This window comes from Antechinus flavipes, chromosome 6 (genome assembly GCF_016432865.1).
Source record: "Antechinus flavipes isolate AdamAnt ecotype Samford, QLD, Australia chromosome 6, AdamAnt_v2, whole genome shotgun sequence".
Taxonomy (NCBI): Eukaryota; Metazoa; Chordata; class Mammalia; order Dasyuromorphia; family Dasyuridae; genus Antechinus; species Antechinus flavipes.
Window position 1 is genome coordinate 186,778,845 of NC_067403.1, and position 17,790 is coordinate 186,796,634.

At 36.4% G+C, this 17,790-nt stretch overlaps 1 protein-coding gene and 1 pseudogene across 4 annotated transcripts in view; both read left to right on the forward strand.

Annotated features, from left to right (window-relative positions):
• SGCZ (sarcoglycan zeta) overlaps positions 1-17,790 on the forward strand; it is a 530,018-nt gene that overhangs the window by 99,106 nt on the left and 413,122 nt on the right. The gene's annotated exons all lie outside the window — the stretch shown is intronic.
• Positions 11,158-16,364, forward strand: LOC127540617 (40S ribosomal protein S10-like; annotated as a pseudogene).

A 17,790-nucleotide genomic window follows, 5' to 3' on the forward strand; every position in this document is an offset into this window, starting at 1 on the left:
GAACCCAAGTTCAAATCTAGCCTTAGACACTTAACACTTCCCAGCTCTGTGACTCTGGGCAAGTCATTTAGATCCAATTGCCTAACCTCTCCCCCAATTTTTTTTTAAATCACTTATCAATATCAGTATTTTCATCACCACCACCCTAATCATCATCATCACCACCACAACCCATTACCATCATCATCATCATGGTTAGCATTTATATAAGCACTAAGATTTACTTTACAAATATGATCTCCTTTCATCCTCACAACATCTCTAAGAGGTAGAGGCTTTTTATTATTCCCATTTTATAGATGTAGAAGAAAGCTGAGAAAAGTATTGTACCTTGCCCAGGATCACATAGCCAGTAAACTGAATCTTCCTGACTTTAGACTCAGTGCTCTGTGAACTATGAGTACCTTTCATGAATGAGAATCCTTTCAAAGGATTCATTGATCATTGAAAGAAATTAACAAAATTTCTTGCTATTAGGGGAGCATATTATAGTTGCAAGAGGTAAGTTTGGATCTGGAGTCAGAAGGCCTGGGTTTTCTCTTATCACCCTTATAAACCTGGGTATGTCCCTCCTCTCAAAGAGCATTATTTTCTTGCTCTTTAAAGAATGGTTCTGTCTGTTTCTCAATCTTAGGGACCTTTACTCCCTCCCTCACCAAACTTGAAACCTACAATTAGATTCACTGACAAGGTTTTCCTGAGCAATCATCTTTAATATAATTTATCCTCTTTTCTAGTACTGCAGCATTGAGTAATTGGAAATGAAAGAATGGGGCCGAGTGGCCCAAACTTCCAGCAGCTTCCTGTCAGCTCCTGCTGTCACTCAGAAACAGCTGCTTGGGGAATATGGCGACCTCTTTCCCTTATCCAGCACTTTCTAAAGCACCCCACGGCCCTCATTTTTACTGCAAAAGGGCAGGCAGAGAAAATAGAGATAATAACACTTGATTACAGAAGAGTCATTTTACTGCCTATGGGATAGTTATTCAAAGGTAAGATGGAGAATTAATTGGCAGTAGTCAGTGGCTTTAATCAAATAGCCAATCGATGTCCATTAGTTCATAGAGAAAAGAATAAATGGACTAAGCTGGGCATGCCAGTGCATTTATTAATTTCCCCAAATAATTTCAAATCAAGTGGTAACATAAACTCCAAAGCTATGAAAATTCATAGCAAGATGAAAACTTTGTATGATTCTGAGGTTTCCTTAGTAAAGTGCCTTAAAGACTATTTGAGGTTAAGGAAATGCTTAAGAAAATAGGGACAGAGAAATTGTAACCACTTACATAGTGCTGTGAGTTTTGAAAACTGTTGTAATAATATTTCTTAAGAGGGTACTGCAATAGTCCCACAAGTTGGTAATTATCAGCTCCAAGGTGGGGACCTAGATGAGAAGACACGTTCAGAGAGGGCTGGAGATTGTCCAAAATCCTACAGTCCACAGATATGTTATACTTTGATATTACTTCTTTCCTGAGTCCAAGTCTAGTGACTCATCTATGACTAGCTGATGCTTCTAATGAGGAAAAACTGAAATCTAATTCGAAATAACTAGAAGAACTACTAGCCAACCTCAGCAAAGCAAAGGGACTATAAATTCCAAACAAAAAGGTTAGTAGAGTCAGGACTTGCAAAAATAAAATTTAAAAGCAAAAATCTGATAAAAAACTGAATGCCACACAATTATGATGATAAAGTCGGGGCCCAAAGAAGAGACATAATAGCTTACTTGCTTCCCTACTTTGCAGAGATGGGGCAACAAAGGTTTTAAACAGTACATATAATGTCAGACTTTTCCATTATGCTCATTTTTTTTAACTCATTTCTTCCCCTCGTTTTTTCTTTTAAATTCAGCAGTATTAGGGATTGCTCTCTGGGAGAAGCTAGGAAATGGTGTGAGGGAAAATATAGATAATGTAAAAGCAAAATAAAAAAAAAAACATTTCTAGAAATTTATATAAAAAACAAAATACAATTCAGAACTATGCCCAAAGGGCTATAAAACTCTCTCTACCTTTTGAACCAACAGTGACACTACTGGGTTTATATCCCAAAGAGATCATAAAGGAAGGAAAAAGACTCACATGAGCAACAATGTTTGTAGCCGATTTTTGTGGTGGCAAAGAATTGGAAAATGAGTAGATACCTATCAATTGGGGAATGGCTGATTAAGTTATGGTATATGAAAGTAATGGAATATTATTGTTCTATAAAAAAAATGATGAACAAGCTGATTTTAGAAAGGCCTAAAAAGATTTTCACAAACTGATACTGGGTGAAACATACAGAACCAGGACTACATTGTGCACAATAACAACAAGAATGTACTATGATGGATCTGGTTCTTCTCAGCAGTTCAGGGATCCAAGGCAATCTCAATAAACTTTGGATGAAAAATGCCATCCACATCCAGATAGAGAACTATGGATATTGAATGTAAGTCAACATATGCCATGTTCATTTTTTTTCTTTTACTCCCATTTTATTTTTCTCTCATGGTTTTTCCTTTTTGTTCTGATTTTTCTCTCCCAACATGATTCATAAATATGTAAAAAAATTAATTTACATGTATAACCAAAATAAATAAACAAATAAAAAACAAAACACGCACATGGAACTAGGAGGCAACACTTCCAAAAATATATCCCACATTCCCTATTAAAATCTTAATCAGGTCAGTCAAATACTCCCTGGATGACCAGTCTATATACAATGGTAAAATGTATAACAAAAATGGCTATAGCTAGAATAACTGATTGGGTCACCACATATAACATTCTAAATGAGCTCCTCAGGGAGGGAAGCTGTGTGCACCATAACTCAAGAGTGAGCTCTCCTAGCTCAAATTTAATTGTGACTAGGAAACAAAGAATTCCGAGTCTTAGAAGCTGCACCAGATAGAAACATCAATTCAACCCAGGATCAACAGGCCGGAAGCACCATTTCTACCCAGAATTAGAAAAAGACTCAGATCACAGCTGCCCCCATTTCTAGAAAATCTTATTGTCTATAAAGCTCACATTCCTTCCAATACCCTGTGTGTTATCTCTGATACATATCATTATTGACAGAGGAACAGACTGGAACTCAGAGATCATTCACTGTCTTGCTTATGGTCCCCTGGTTAGGAAACAGAGCTGGGACTCAAATACATTTCTTCAAGCCATAAGTCCAAAGATCTTTCCACTACCCCATCTAACATCTCCGGAGAAAAGTATAACAGAAGAATCAAAGGTGTCTGGTCCTTGGCTTTTAACAAAGTGATTCTAAGATCATGGAAGTCATTCATATCATCTCTTGCAAAATGGCTCACAATCTGAAAAAAAAAAAAAACTGTGTGGAATCTTGATCTACCCCCTCAAGTATGACATTTCTAAACTAGTTGAATCCTCACTCAGATTTTGATTTACTATAATGAAACACTACAAATTCAATAATATTTGTCTTATATAGGCGCTTTAAAAATTGCCAGTTGAAATCCAGTCTTCCCTGCGTATCAGTTGCATCCATTCATTAACTCAGCAAGGTTACCATGCCCTCAACACTCTCTGTACTATGCCAACTTATCAAGCTGCAAATGCTGGGAACTAGGACTGAGAGCATCTGAGAGAAGGACTCTTGTTGGATAGATAGCCTCTCCATGGTGAAGCCCTCTGGAACTCTGAAAACCACCTTAAAGGTCACCTTGAATTTCCTCACTATTATTGTCATTTTCAGTCTTTGCAAAGTCTTTCCTTTTTTTTAAGAAAAAAACTTTTTTTTTCCTGAGGAAATTGGAATTAAGTGACTTGCTCCAGATTACACAGCTAGGAAGTATTAAGTGTCTGAGACCAGATTTGAACTCAGGTCCTCCTGACTTTATCCACTACATCACCTAGCTGCCTCTTTAAAAACACTTTTAATTTTCAAAATATATGCATAATTTTCAAAATTCACACTTGTAAAAGCTTCTTTTCAATTTTTTCTCCCTCCTTTCCCTTTACCTCCTTCCTACATGGCAAAAAAAATCCAATATATGTTAAATGTGTGCCATTCTTCTATACATATTTCCAAAATTGTCATGCTGCTCAAGAAAATCAAATCAAAAAGGAAAAAAAATGAGAAAGAAAACAAAAGCAAATAATAAAAAAAAAGTGAATATACTATGTTGTGATCCACATTCAGTCTCCATGATCCTCTTTCTGGGTGCAAATGGCTCTCTCCATCACAAGACCATTGGAATGGCCTGAATTACTTCTTTGTGAAGGTTTTCATACTTTTCCTAGGAGGTATCAGTTGTGCCAGAGAAGCATTTTACACATGAGGAAACCAAGGCTGAGAGAGCTTTACTGCATTGCCATATAATACAAGTGATAAATGTCAGAGCTATCCCAGCTCTCTTAGTCCAGTGCAATGACAAAGACACAAAATGGAAATGACTTGCCTCACAGCTGGTGAACACAGAAACAGGCTGACTCTAGATTCAGGGCTTGTTTTATCCATCTCTGCCTACCTCCTGTTTATTACTCAAGAGCGGCTTTCCCCTATAATTACGTGTGATGGGCACATTTTTCTTTTTCTTTTTTCTGAAAAATGCCTGTTTGTAAAAAGGGTCTTTTGAAAAAATAAATGGCAAGTCAATGACCTTTAATTAGCTGGACAGATGCTGAGAGTGAATGAAATGAACTTCTTCTACGAGCTTTTGTGTCTTTCCACCAATGAATGAAATGACTTTTTTTTCTGAAGATACATTTTTTTCCTCTAGGGGTTTTTTTCCCCAGGTGCTGAAAGGTGCTAAATGGCCCAGCAGGGTTACAAATAAAGAGTGGGTTGAACAATTACTATAGATCTATTCATTTTTTAAAGGGGTGTTAATTAACATCTAGTATTTAAATGAGAAGAAAAGGAAAAGAACAACATTCTAGATACTCTCCTAGGCTCCCAGTCCCATTTCTCCAAAGGAGCCTTTTCCTTATGAATTAATGGTACTCTAGACTTTATGGGGTCATGAGAAATCTGGCTCTTTGTAAATGGAGGGATGGTATTTTTGGCCCTCATTTCTCGGCTAGTCAGAATTCTGTCTTTAATGGAAAATGGACTTCTGTTTTAAAGGAATTTTATCTTTTCAAATTTGCTTCTGGGAGCCCATATCCATGAAAAATAATATAGCAGGTTAAGGTATTAGCCAGCATTCCCCAAAACCTTCCTTTTTAAGAGGCTAGGGCATAATACCTATAGCCCTGGTCTTTGTTAGGAACTCCAGAATTTAAATTGTGCCTCAGATACTTGCTGCCTATGTATTCTTAGACAAGTCACTTCACTTCTGTCTGCCTTAGTTTCCATAACTTAAAATGTGGATAATAATAGAACTTCTCTGCTCTTGCCCCTCTTCTTCAGTTATTGTAAAGATTAAAATGAGATCATATTTGTTAAGCACTTTGCACAGTTGAAGCATTTTATAAATGCTAACTTTGTTCTGTTGAAATGAAAAGGTTCTCCCTTCAGCTTTCATGGCTCAGCTCAGTTTGGCCTAAGTGACTTCCTGATTCCATTCCCAAGGTGGTAGATTTATTTCAGTATCATGCTATATCTTTCCTTGTCCTTGGCAGCTACTGCATTTAAGACAAATTGCTGTAGCATGTTTCCTGCAAGCAGTCTTGGAGATCATTGAGATCAATTCCTTCCATGAGGCTCAGAAAAAGGATTTTACTAGGTCAAAGACATACAGTCAGAGACTTGAGCCCAAGATTGAGAGCCTAGGACCAGTGCCTTTTCCTACTGTACCATACTATGTCTGTTCTGCTAATCAGTATTGACTGATGTCTGAAAAGGTTTCAATTTAGTCCGACAAGTGTTCAAAGAAAACTTTAATAGCAAATATTCATTGGAAGTCTATCTTATCCATGTCACTGTAGGAAACAGTCAGATAGAATGGTTAGAAAAAATGAGGAAGTTGAGAATATTTTCCCCACCATGGAGCCCAAGTTTTTGTCACAAGATTTTCAATGTAGACTTTTTCACAATCTCAGATAATTAACAATCACATAAACATGAGCCTTCCTTCTAAAAGAATGGGTTCTAGACCCTTCACACATTCTTATCCGGTGAAATTATTGTCTATGTTATGGTATAGACATATCAGACTATCCATTCAACATGATGGCTGCATACAACTAGTCTTTTGATATTTCAGAGGTACTCATACAGACTTTAAGGTGTCCATCAGTTTTCTTTTCTAGCTTATAGACTATCTTCAAAGATATTTTATTATTAGCTTTTTATTGACAAAACATTATGCATGGGTAATTTTTCAACATTGACCTTGCACTCACTTCTGTTCCAGCTTTTCCCCTCCTTCCCCCACCCCATCCCCTAGATGGCAGGCAGTCCCATACATGTTAATCATGTTAAAGTATATGTTAAATATAATATATGTCTATTAATGATTTTTAATAACTTTTTATTGATAGAACACATGCCAGGGTAATTTTTTACAGCATTATCCCTTGCATTCACTTCTGTTCTGATTTTTCCCCTCCCTCCCTCCACCCCCTCCCCCAGATGGCAAGCTGTCCTTTACATGTTGAATAGGTTACAGTATATCCTAGATACAATATATGTGTGCAGAACCAAACAGTTTTCTTGTTGCACAGGGAGAATTGAATTCAGAAGGTAGAAATAATCCGGGAAGAAAAACAAAAATGCAAACAGTTTATATTCATTTCCCAGTGTTCTTTCTTTGGGTATAGCTGCTTCTGTCCATCTTTGATCAATTAAAGCTCTCTTTATCGAAGAGATCCACTTCCATCAGAATACGTCCTCAAACAGTATTGTTATTGAGGTATATAATGATCTCCTGGTTCTGCTCATTTCACTCAGCATCAGTTCATGTAAGTCTCGCCAGTCTTCTCTGTATTCATCCTGCTGGTCATTTCTTACAAAACAATAATATTCCATAACATTCATATACCACAATTTACTCAACAATTCTCCAATTGATGGGCATCCTTTCATTTTCCAGCTTCTAGCCACTACAAACAGGGCTGCCACAAACATTTTGGCACATACAGGTCCCTTTCCTTTCTTTAGTATCTCTTTGGGGTATAAGCCCAGTAGAAACACTGCTGGATCAAAGGGTATGCACATTTTGATAACTTTTTGAGCATAGTTCCAAATTGCTCTCCAGAATGGCTGGATGTGTTCACAATTCCACCAACAATGTATCAGTGTCCCTGTTTTCCCACATCCCCTCCAACATTCCACATTATCTTTCCCTGTCATTCTTATTAATGATTAATGAATATATCTCAATAAGCAATGCTTATTCCATCAACTATGAATTCATAATACAGTTACCTCCATCTTCACATTGTTTCAATGAAATCTGAAGCTTTGCTTGACTGAAGAAAAAGTTGGTCTACTACATGGCAACCTTATGTAACATCCTGAGCCACCATAACCTCAAAAGCAAAGACGAACACCTGAGACTGAGGGATGTTTTACTTTTTGATTTGCTTCATGTAGTGGTCAACCCTTTGTGTTGAGTCTACTCAGCTTTATCTAAGCTGGTTCGAAAAATAGCAAAGTCTTTCCAGCTTGGTAAAACCTGCCAGAGCCAGCATTGTTCCTCAGTATGAAAGGTCACATTTACATGATAACTAGCCATCAAAGGATGATTTAAAAATATTCTTTTTATTTTTCCCCAATTACATGTAAAAACTTTTTTTTTTACTTTTGTTGTTTATTTTTGAGTTCCAAATTCTCTCCTTCCCACCACCTCCTTCCTAAGATGGTAAGCAATCTGATATGTTATACATATGTAATCACATATAACATTCATATAGTATTCATTTGTGGGAGAAAATTCAAAAAGGAAGTAAGGAAGAAAGAAAAGAAACTGGTATTCTTCAACTTGTATTCAGATACTATTCAGATAGCAATTCTTTCTTTAGAGGGAGATAACATCCTTTGGAATTCTGTTGGATTATTTTATTACTGAGAATACCCAAGTCATTCACAGTTTTTAGTTATACAATATTGCTAACGATGTACAATATTGTTCTTATTCTGCTTACTTTGTATCAGTTTATGTAGATGTTTTCAGGCTTTTCTGAAATTATCCTGCTCATCATTTCTTATGTCACAATAATTTTCTATTACAATCATATATCACAACTTGTGTAGTCATTCCCCATTTGATGGACATCCTTTTGATTTGCAACTCTTAGCCAAGACAGAAAGAGTTGCTATAAATATTTTTGTACATGTAGTCCTTTTTCCTTTCTTATGTTCTTTTTGGGAGATAGACCTAGTAGTGATATTGCTGGGTCAAAAAAAAAAAATAGGCACAGTTTGATTGCCCTTTGGGCATAGTTCAAAATTACTTTCCAGTATGCCTGGAACAGTTCACAACTCCACCAATAGTGCATTAGATTTATAAGAGATTAGAAAATATAATGATAATCTTATAATTTTATATGTATATATGTGTGTGCATATAGAAGAAAATATGTAGAAGCTATTTCTTTTTATGATATCATGTGAACTTTTATAATGTTCTTAGTGATTCACTTTGGCTTCTGTCATCAAATGTACTTGGTGGCATAAGAAATAGATTTCTTCAATGAGTATATATTCAAACTTATTATAATTGTTTTAAGTTACCCTATACTCCTAGGTGTCACTATCAAGCACTTCTTCCTTCTTTCTTTACTTCTTTCCTCCTCCTTCCCTCCTTTCTTCCTCCCTTCCTTCCTTCTTTTTCTTTTGGTATATTGTATTCCTACAATTTTTTTTCATAGTAATGGCTAAGTGCTTGTATGATTTCAGACTACAATTCCTGAGTACTTGAACTCTTTATTTCTGACTGCTGGCAGTAGTTTTTATTTGACTTGGAAACTCTAGGTTTTGATTATGGCTTTCCTGGTTGTTTTTAATTTGTGGTTTCTTTTGAAAGGTGACAGATAAATTCTTTTAAAACTTATAGTTTTCCTTCCTCTTCTGATAAGTTTAATGATATTGAATTATGACACCAAGTTTTGGAGGGATTTCTAGTCATGAGGAATTTCATGATTTGAAGAAAAGATCTAACATATACCTCAAAGCTCTTTTCAGATACTTAAAGGATTGTTTTGTGGAGGTATGATTAGGTTTGTTCTTTTAGCTCCCAGGGGTGATCACCTTTAACTCCCAGAGTGATCACTTCTTGTATGTATTATATGTATTATAAGGGGAGGGGGGTTTTCTTTTTTAAATATTATATTTTCCCAATATATATGACACATTTTAATGATCATTTAAAATTTTTTCTCAATAGTATTTTATTTTTCCAAATACACATAAAGATAACTTTCAGTATTCATTTTTGCAAGATTTTGCATTCCAAATTTTTCTCCTTCCTCCTCCTCCCAAAGACAACAAACAATCTGATATAAATTAAAAAAAAAAAATTAAGCTCCATATTTTCCCCTCCCTCTCTTTAAGATAGTAAGCAATTTGATAAAAGTTATATGTGATAACGGGGCATTCTTTTGTGTATTTGTAAGACCCGATAGCCATGAAGTCCACTCAAATTCTGAAATTATGTGTTTCTTTCAAGAGGTGGCTAATTGATCTTTTTTGTTTCCTCTTTACCCTCTGCTTCTGATCAATCTGGTTGTTTATCTTTTATAACTTCTTGAAATATGGTATTTACAGTTTTTTGTTTAGTGAGGGTATTCAGGGAATGGACAAGTTCCTCTTTAACACCTCCTTTTGAGAAAGGGCCCATACCAGCCATTCTTACTTTTAACATGACTCAGTTTTTGCCTTTGAGAATTACTTTTTAATGCCCATCCCTATAGATTCTCAGCTCTCTCTTCCCCTGTAAGAATGTAAACTCTTTGAAGGTAGGGACTATCTTTTTTTTCTTGTATTGTATTTCTAGGACTAAGCACAGTATCTGGCCCAGAGCAATCATTTAATAAGTGCCTCAAAACATTTGATCATTTCAAGAGAAGACTCAGTGGTCTTGAAGTATCTCTTTTCAAGTATTGAGGATTAATCATTTAGCAAAAGGAAGGATTAGACTTGTTCTGTTTGGCTCCAGAAGCTGGATGATTATTGTTTAGGATACCTTAGAGTAGTGATTTTCAAGTCTGAAAAAGGGAAAATTGTTGATGTCATGAGATGGAGTGGGGTCTTTACTAGATAGCCTAGAGTTAGCACTAGTGTTTACAGACATGCATACCCCCATAGACACACACACACACACACACACACACACATATTAACAGACCTAGAGGTAGCCTTTGACCTTATTGATTACATCATTTGTGAAGGACTGGTAGCTTGGTAAGAAAAAGAGCTTCCCAGGTGAGATGTGGATAAGACAGTACCTGCAACAGCAGAGAGACAATGCACATTAAAGAAATCCTGGATTTGCATGATATATGGCAGGATTGGTCAAGGAAAATTTTCTCCAAAGAGCACGTGAAACATTCATGTAAAGTCTGGATTAGGCTGCTTCCAGAAATGTGTGAAGGCTCCTCCTTCAGTTTTCATATCCTTATTGATATATAATATATAATATACACATATTATATAAATACCATAAAATATATATGAACCTGTTAAGTATTTGTGTGCGGCAACATGCCATGCAAATGATTGGTATAGAATCATTGACTGTAAATTTGAAAGGACCTTAGGGATTATCTATTCAAATTCTGGCAACAGGAAGTTGTTTCAGGAGCATGGCTGCTGAAGGTCTAATTCAGACCTAGAACAGATCTTTTCATGTGAGAGGAGGATGACGATACAAGGAGACTGAGAGACAGTTGCTATTCTCTGATCTCTTGATTGAGAGGTAGTTGCCTTGTCTGACCTCTTTCCTCTTCCTTCTGCCTCCAATTTATTTCATTTTCAATCCACAAGGAATATCTGCAAAAGCTGCTTTGTAACTCCTTCAAGTGTTATGATTCACAGCAGTGGAGGCTCTCGGAGAATTGATCTGCCCCTTCACCCAGGCATGGTCCTTAATGGAAAGTCTCAATTTAAATTCAGCCTCAAATACTTCCTAGCTGTTTGATCCTAGACAACACACTTTATCCCTATCTGTCTCAAGTATAAAGTGTTGTATCAAGTATTATACTTGGGAGTACTAGTTCCCAAGACTTTTGTGAAGATCAAAGGAGATACTATTTGTGATACACTTAGCAATAGTATCTGGAGTATTATAGGTGCTTAATAAATGCTTGTTTGTTGTTTTATTATGCAGTTATTTCCAACTTTTCATAACTAACCCCATTTGGGATTTTCTTAATAGAAATACTGGATTGGTTTGTCATTTCCTTCTCCAGCTTATTTTACAGGTGAGGAAACTGAGTCAAACAGGGTTAAATTACTTGCGCTTGGTCATACAGCTCAGAAGTATCTGAGCTTTTTTTGATTTGAACTCAGGAAGATGGGTCAGTCTGAGTTCAGGCCTGGTATTACATTCACTGTTCCTTGTTCCCTTCTTCTAATAGATCACGACTCGGGGGATAAATGAAGTGATTTGTCAGAGTCATGTGGTCAGAAATTAGTGGGACTATGAGTCAAATCTTAGGCCTCTACCACTCTGGAATCATGTTTGATTGGCTTCAGAGTTCATTAAAGTGACTATCATAAAAGTTGTTCAAATAAATAAAGGCTACAAGGACAGAAGTTCCTCCCTACTTTGCCCCCAGATTTCCATCATTAGGCTAGAGACAGTGGAAATTTTAATGTCTTCTTAGTCACATTAGAAGTCATGCTAGCATAATTTTTGAATAAAAGCATTACTAAATATATGGCCATGTATATGTATATATGCAGATGTGTGAATATTTTTGTTTGTCACAAGTGGAATACTGGCATGGGCCAGGTGCCATCATGCAGATGAAGCATTTATCTGAGCATCCTTTGGCTGAAAGCCTGGTCAGACCTGGATGTCTCAGCTTTCCATAGGGGTTATCTCTTTGATCTCAAGTCCATTTTGTGGTAGAATGAGCTCTACATCACTGATGAGTCTTTTCTGAAGAAAGCAGAATAGATTTCCCAACAGGACTATGTTGGCAGGTATTTCCATGTTACTCTTAGCTTACTTTGAAACAGTGGTACTTCTGGCTCCAGGTTTTTTTCAGTTTATAAAAAGCTATTTATTTGGTTTTTTTCCTCCTCTTCTAAATGACCAAAATACTTTTCTCTGGACCCTAGAAATATAGAGCCTCATTTTTCCAGTAGTTGTAACAATAGAGGATATTTTAAGTGACTGAATACTTCATATGGAAAATAACAAATAAAACTTGAACTAAAGCGATCATAACTGATAAAGACATACTTCAAGACCCCCAAAATCTCATTCTTTGTGCAAGGGACCATCTACTGCCCTGAAGATCCCTTCATTTTCCATCTTTGAATGAAGACTGAAGAACAATATTAGGTTGAATATCTCCTTCAAAGAATAGCTGACATTGAAAATAAATACAGGAGAGAGAATTTAAGAATTTCTGACCTACCTGAAAGCCATGATCAAAGAAAGAGCCTAGATATTATCTTTCAACAATTCATCAAGGAAAACTGCCCTAATATTCTAGCATCAAAGGGTAAAATCAAAATTGAAAGAATCCAGTGATATTTCCTAAAGTAAATGCCAAGATGAAAACTCCCAGGAACATTATAACCTAATTCCAGAACTCTGTCAGGTCAAGGAGAAAATATTGTAAGGAGCCAAAAAGAAACAATTTAGATATCATGGAGCCATAGTCAGAATAACACGAGATTTAGTAGCTTCTAAATTAAAGGATCAGAGAGATTGAAATATGGTATTCTTCTGGTTAAAAGAACTAGGATACTGTTTGTAGTGGCTAGAAACTGGAAAATGAATGGATGCCCATCAATTGGAGAATGGCTGGGTAAATTGTGGTATATGAATGTTATGGAATATTATTGTTCTGTAAGAAATGACCAGCAGGATGAATACAGAGAGGACTGGCGAGACTTACATGAACTGATGCTAAGTGAAATGAGCAGAACCAGGAGATCATTATACACTTCAACAATGATATTGTATGAGGACATATTTTGATGGAAGTGGATTTCCTTGACAAAGAGACCTGAGTTTCAATTGATAAATGATGGACAAAAGCAGCTACACCCAAAGAAAGATCACTGGGAAACGAATGTGAACTATCTGCATTTTTGTTTTTCTTCCCGGGTTATTTATACCTTCTGAATCCAATTCTCCCTATGCAACAAGAGAACTGTTCGGCTCTGCAAACATATATTGTATCTAGGATATACTGCAACATATCCAACATATAAAGGACTCCTTGCCATCTAGGGGAGGGGGTGGAGGGAGGGAGGGAAAAAAAATCGGAACAGAAACGAGTGTCAATATAAAGTAATTATTAAATAAAAATTAAAAAGAAAAAAAGAAAAAAAAAAGAACTAGGATTATAGCCAAGAATCATCTATCCAGAAAAACTGAGTATACTCTTTCAGGAGCAAAAAGGGATATTCAGTGAAATAGAGGACTTAAAGACATTCCAAGCTGATTAGAAAATTTGACTTTCAAATACAAGACTCAAGAAAAAGCATAAAAAGATGGACAAGAAAGAAAAATCATCATGGATTCAATATGGTTAAATTATTTACATTTTTACAAGGAAAAAGGATATTTATAACTCCTAAATTTTTTTCATTATTAGAGCAGTTAAGAGTATAAATAGACATAGGGTATGAACTGAATATGGTGGGATAATTATATTTTTTAAAAAAAGAAAACAGAATTAAGGAGTAAGAAAGAGGAATGCACTTCAAGAAGGGGAAAATGAAAGGTAGAGTAGAGTAAATTATGTGACAAAGGTGGCACAAAAGAGCTTTTACAGTGAATGAGAAGATGGGAGTGATACATGGGTGTTGTATGGTGGAGGTGATACATGAATCTTATATGCCTAATAATTGGCTTAAAGAAAAAAAAAATTAAAAACACATTCAAGTATAGAATCCTTTCTTTCTTTGGAGAGAAAGAAGATAAGAAAAGAGAAGTACTGCTGACAGAAAGGAGGGTGAATTGGCAGAAAGTTGGTAAAAGTCAGAAGCACAATATTTTTGAGAATGCATAGGTTCTATTCCAGGATCCTTCTAGAGCAGTACCCATTGCTGCTGCCAAAATGTTGATGCCAAAGGAGAATTGAATCATTATCTATGAACTCCTTTTTAAGGAGGAAACAAAGGTGTCCAAGAAGGATGTCCACACATCAAAGCACCTTAAGTTGGCAGACAAGAATGGGCCCAATCTCTATGTCATGAAGGTCATGTAGTCTCTAAAGTCCCCATGGTTATGTTAAGGAGCAGTTTGTATGGAGCCATTTCTACTGGTAACTACCAATAAGGGCATTCAGTATCTCTGGGCTTACTTCATCTGTCCTCTGAGTTTGTGACTGCCAAGTTCCATAAAAGTCATTCTGAGACAGAAAGACCAAAGCCTAAAGATCTGGAGAATAAAGATCTGTCTAACTTATTCAGGATGAGACACATACAAAGTGCTGCTGTCCCTGATGCTTACAAGAAAGCCAAGACTGGAGCTGGGTCAGCAGCAGAATTCTAATTCAGAAGTAGATTGGGTTGTGGATATGATCAGCCTCCTCAATAAAAACTGTAGAGATATGTTTCTGTCTTTTTTAAAACATTATCTTTTTTATTATAGCTTTTTATTTACAAGAGATATGTTTCTTATTGAATAAAATTTAGGGGGGGTTGGAGTGAAAGGAAAAGAGAGTAAGATAAATGAGACAAAGTCTGTTCAGTACCAGCTGAATGGTTGGTACAAATAGTCTAATGTCCAGAGAGATAATGCATTTAATAAGTGCTTACTCCGTATCAGTCAGCTAGTCAATAAACATATATTAAGCAACTACTATATGGCAGGCACTATGCTAAACATAGAATACAAAGGAAGGACTAAGACAGTCTCTCCTTTCAGGAAGCTCCTAGTCTAATGCCAGTTACTTTACTGAGTGCTTGGTATAAAAAAATATAAATAATTTTTTTAAAGTCCTTTCAGTGTCCCCAAGGAACTTTCATTGTTTTAGAGGAAAGGATAATATAGAAGGTAACTGAGCAGTCTGCAGAGGCTGGGGTAGACACATATACCTGGAAGGAGGTCTCCACTGGAAAACCCAGGGAATGGGGCTTTAATTTGTTATTTAACAGATTTATCAGTGACTATCAGTGCTAAGAGCCCAGAGGATATCAGTAGCAATTGGGGTGGGGTGACGTTAAGTCAACTCCCTCATTGTACATCTGAGGAGAAAATTACCTTGTTTAAGATAGGAATTGGGTAATAGACTATGTAACAATCAGGAGTCCAGATATTCTTGACAGGTGAGGATATTGGAGACCTATAATTTCATCCATGACACTATGCTGTCCAGGAACAGATAATGATATACCCATGTTCAGAATTGGGATTTGTGTACACAGAACTCCTGAGCCTTGGAAAGGGTAGTGTTTGTGATATCTTAGAAATGTTCTTTTGCATCAGAATTTACTATCATAACACATAACTACTAACATAAGACGTATTAAGATATGGAATTATTTTCTTTCATTTACTTTCTGAATCAATGAGGCAGTTTTGGGTAATAGAAAGAAAACCTAATTTGAACCCTGGGCTTAATATTTATGATTTCAAGGGAGCAGATCATTTCATATTCCAGATCTTCAATTTCTTTTTCTAAAAATGTGAATAATAGACAAAATATTTGCAAGGCTCATACCTGTCCTTTTTGAAACGTAGCACTGACGTCTACGTTCATTCTCTTTCTCTTCACCTTATCACACTCCTTTCACCAGAAATTTACACTCTATTCTAGAAACACTGGACTCTATCAGTCAATAAACATTTGTACCTTACTTTGTGCCAGCATTGTGCTCAGTACTGGGGATACAAATATGAAAAAAGGAAGATTATCTCTGTCTTCAAAGAGCTTACAGTCTAGCAGAAGAAAACTAAGGAAGGGGAGAGGGAAGTGCCCAATGTGGGAGGAGGATTTGGTGGAGAAGTCAGTCAATGAAGTTTCAAGGCAGCTGAGGAATGAACAGGGGACAGGTGAGCTCTAATGTTGCCTTGCCTGAAACCAGAGCTTCAACATGTCTCTTTGCAGCCATTTCCATGGCATGTCACCATTCTGATACCTGCCCTACCCTCCTCCCGCCCTCTCCTGCCCCCAATAACTTCCCTTGATATGTCATCTTCCTCTGATTGGATGTGAACTCCTTGAAGACTATCTTTCTTTCTTCTGTGTCCCTTTATCCCATTGTCTAGTCCACGGTCAGTGCTGAAGCAGTGCCTTTCCATTTCATTTATTCATCATTCTTTGTTCCAGTATCAGTCAATCTCTTTGTCAACGTTCATAGAGATACCAGATTTATTCGTTCTAAGTTATTATCTAATTATCCCTCATGTCTGGTTGACTCCACACTGGGCTTCTCCTTCTGTAGAAGTCTATGGGAAGCCAACTGAATATTTATTAAATTGAGGAAGCACAAAAATAGACAAGAAAACAGATCACGTCTGCACAGCTCAGCACAGTGGTGACTGTGTGAAGGAAGAGATTGATCCCTATTGAAATGTGGTATCTTCAGGGAAGATACTGTATATAAGGATGTCTTTGCATCTGTGAGAGAGAGAGAAAAAGAAAAAGAGAGAGAGGTGGGGGGGAGGGATAGAGAGAATATGAATAGAGAAATTTGTGTGTATTTTTTTCCAATTTTGCATTTATATATTTATGCAATGATCTTGCCACACACAAAAAAGTCAGGTCAAAAAGGAAAAAAACATGAGAAAGAAAACAAAATGCAAGCAAACAACAAAAGAGTGAAAATGCTATGTTGGAACCACACTCAGTCCCACATTCCTCTCTGGTGCAGATGGCTCTCTTTGTGACAAGATCATTGAAGAGAGCCACGTCCATCAGAATTGATCATCATGTAATCGTGCTGTTGCTATGTATAATGATCTCCTGGTTCTGCTCACTTCACTCACCATCAGTTCATGTAAGTCTCTCCAGGTCTCTCTAAAATCATCCTCCTGATCATTTCTTATAGAACAATAATATTCCATAACATTCATATACCATAACTTATTCAGCCATTCTCCAATTGATGGGCATCCATCCGGTTTCCACTTCCTTGCCACTACAAAAAGGGCTGCCACAAACATTTTTGCACATGTGGGTCCCTTTCCTTCCTTTAAGATCTTTTTGGGATACGAGGCCAGTAGAATCACTGCTGGATCAAAGGATAAAAAGTTTGATAACTTTTTGAGCATAGTTCCAAATTGCTCTTCAGAATGACTGGATCCATTCATTTGTGTGTATTTTTAAAGATGCTTCAGTAATGCTTAGGCAGAGCCTAAATAATAGTTTATTAATGGGGGGGGATAATGCCTCTTTTCCTTTGGCTTCTCATTTTCTTCTTTGTTGAGATATTAAGAATTGCACTATTTCAAGAACAGCAGAAACTCTAAATCTGTCTGCTCCTTTACCTAAGCTCTAGAAGTTTCTATCTCTCATGCTTAGTAAATAATACAGATGGCAGAGACATCTTGTCTTTCTTTAATCTACTTGTCCAGGCAGATGATGATGGTACAACTTTAAAAAATAATATATTATTTTTCTCAATTACTATCTTTGGGATTTTCTTGGCAAAAACACTAGAATGGTTTGCCATTTACTTCTCCAGTGAATTAAGGCAAGCATAATATAAGTGACTTGCTCAGTATTATATAATTAGCAAACATCTGAG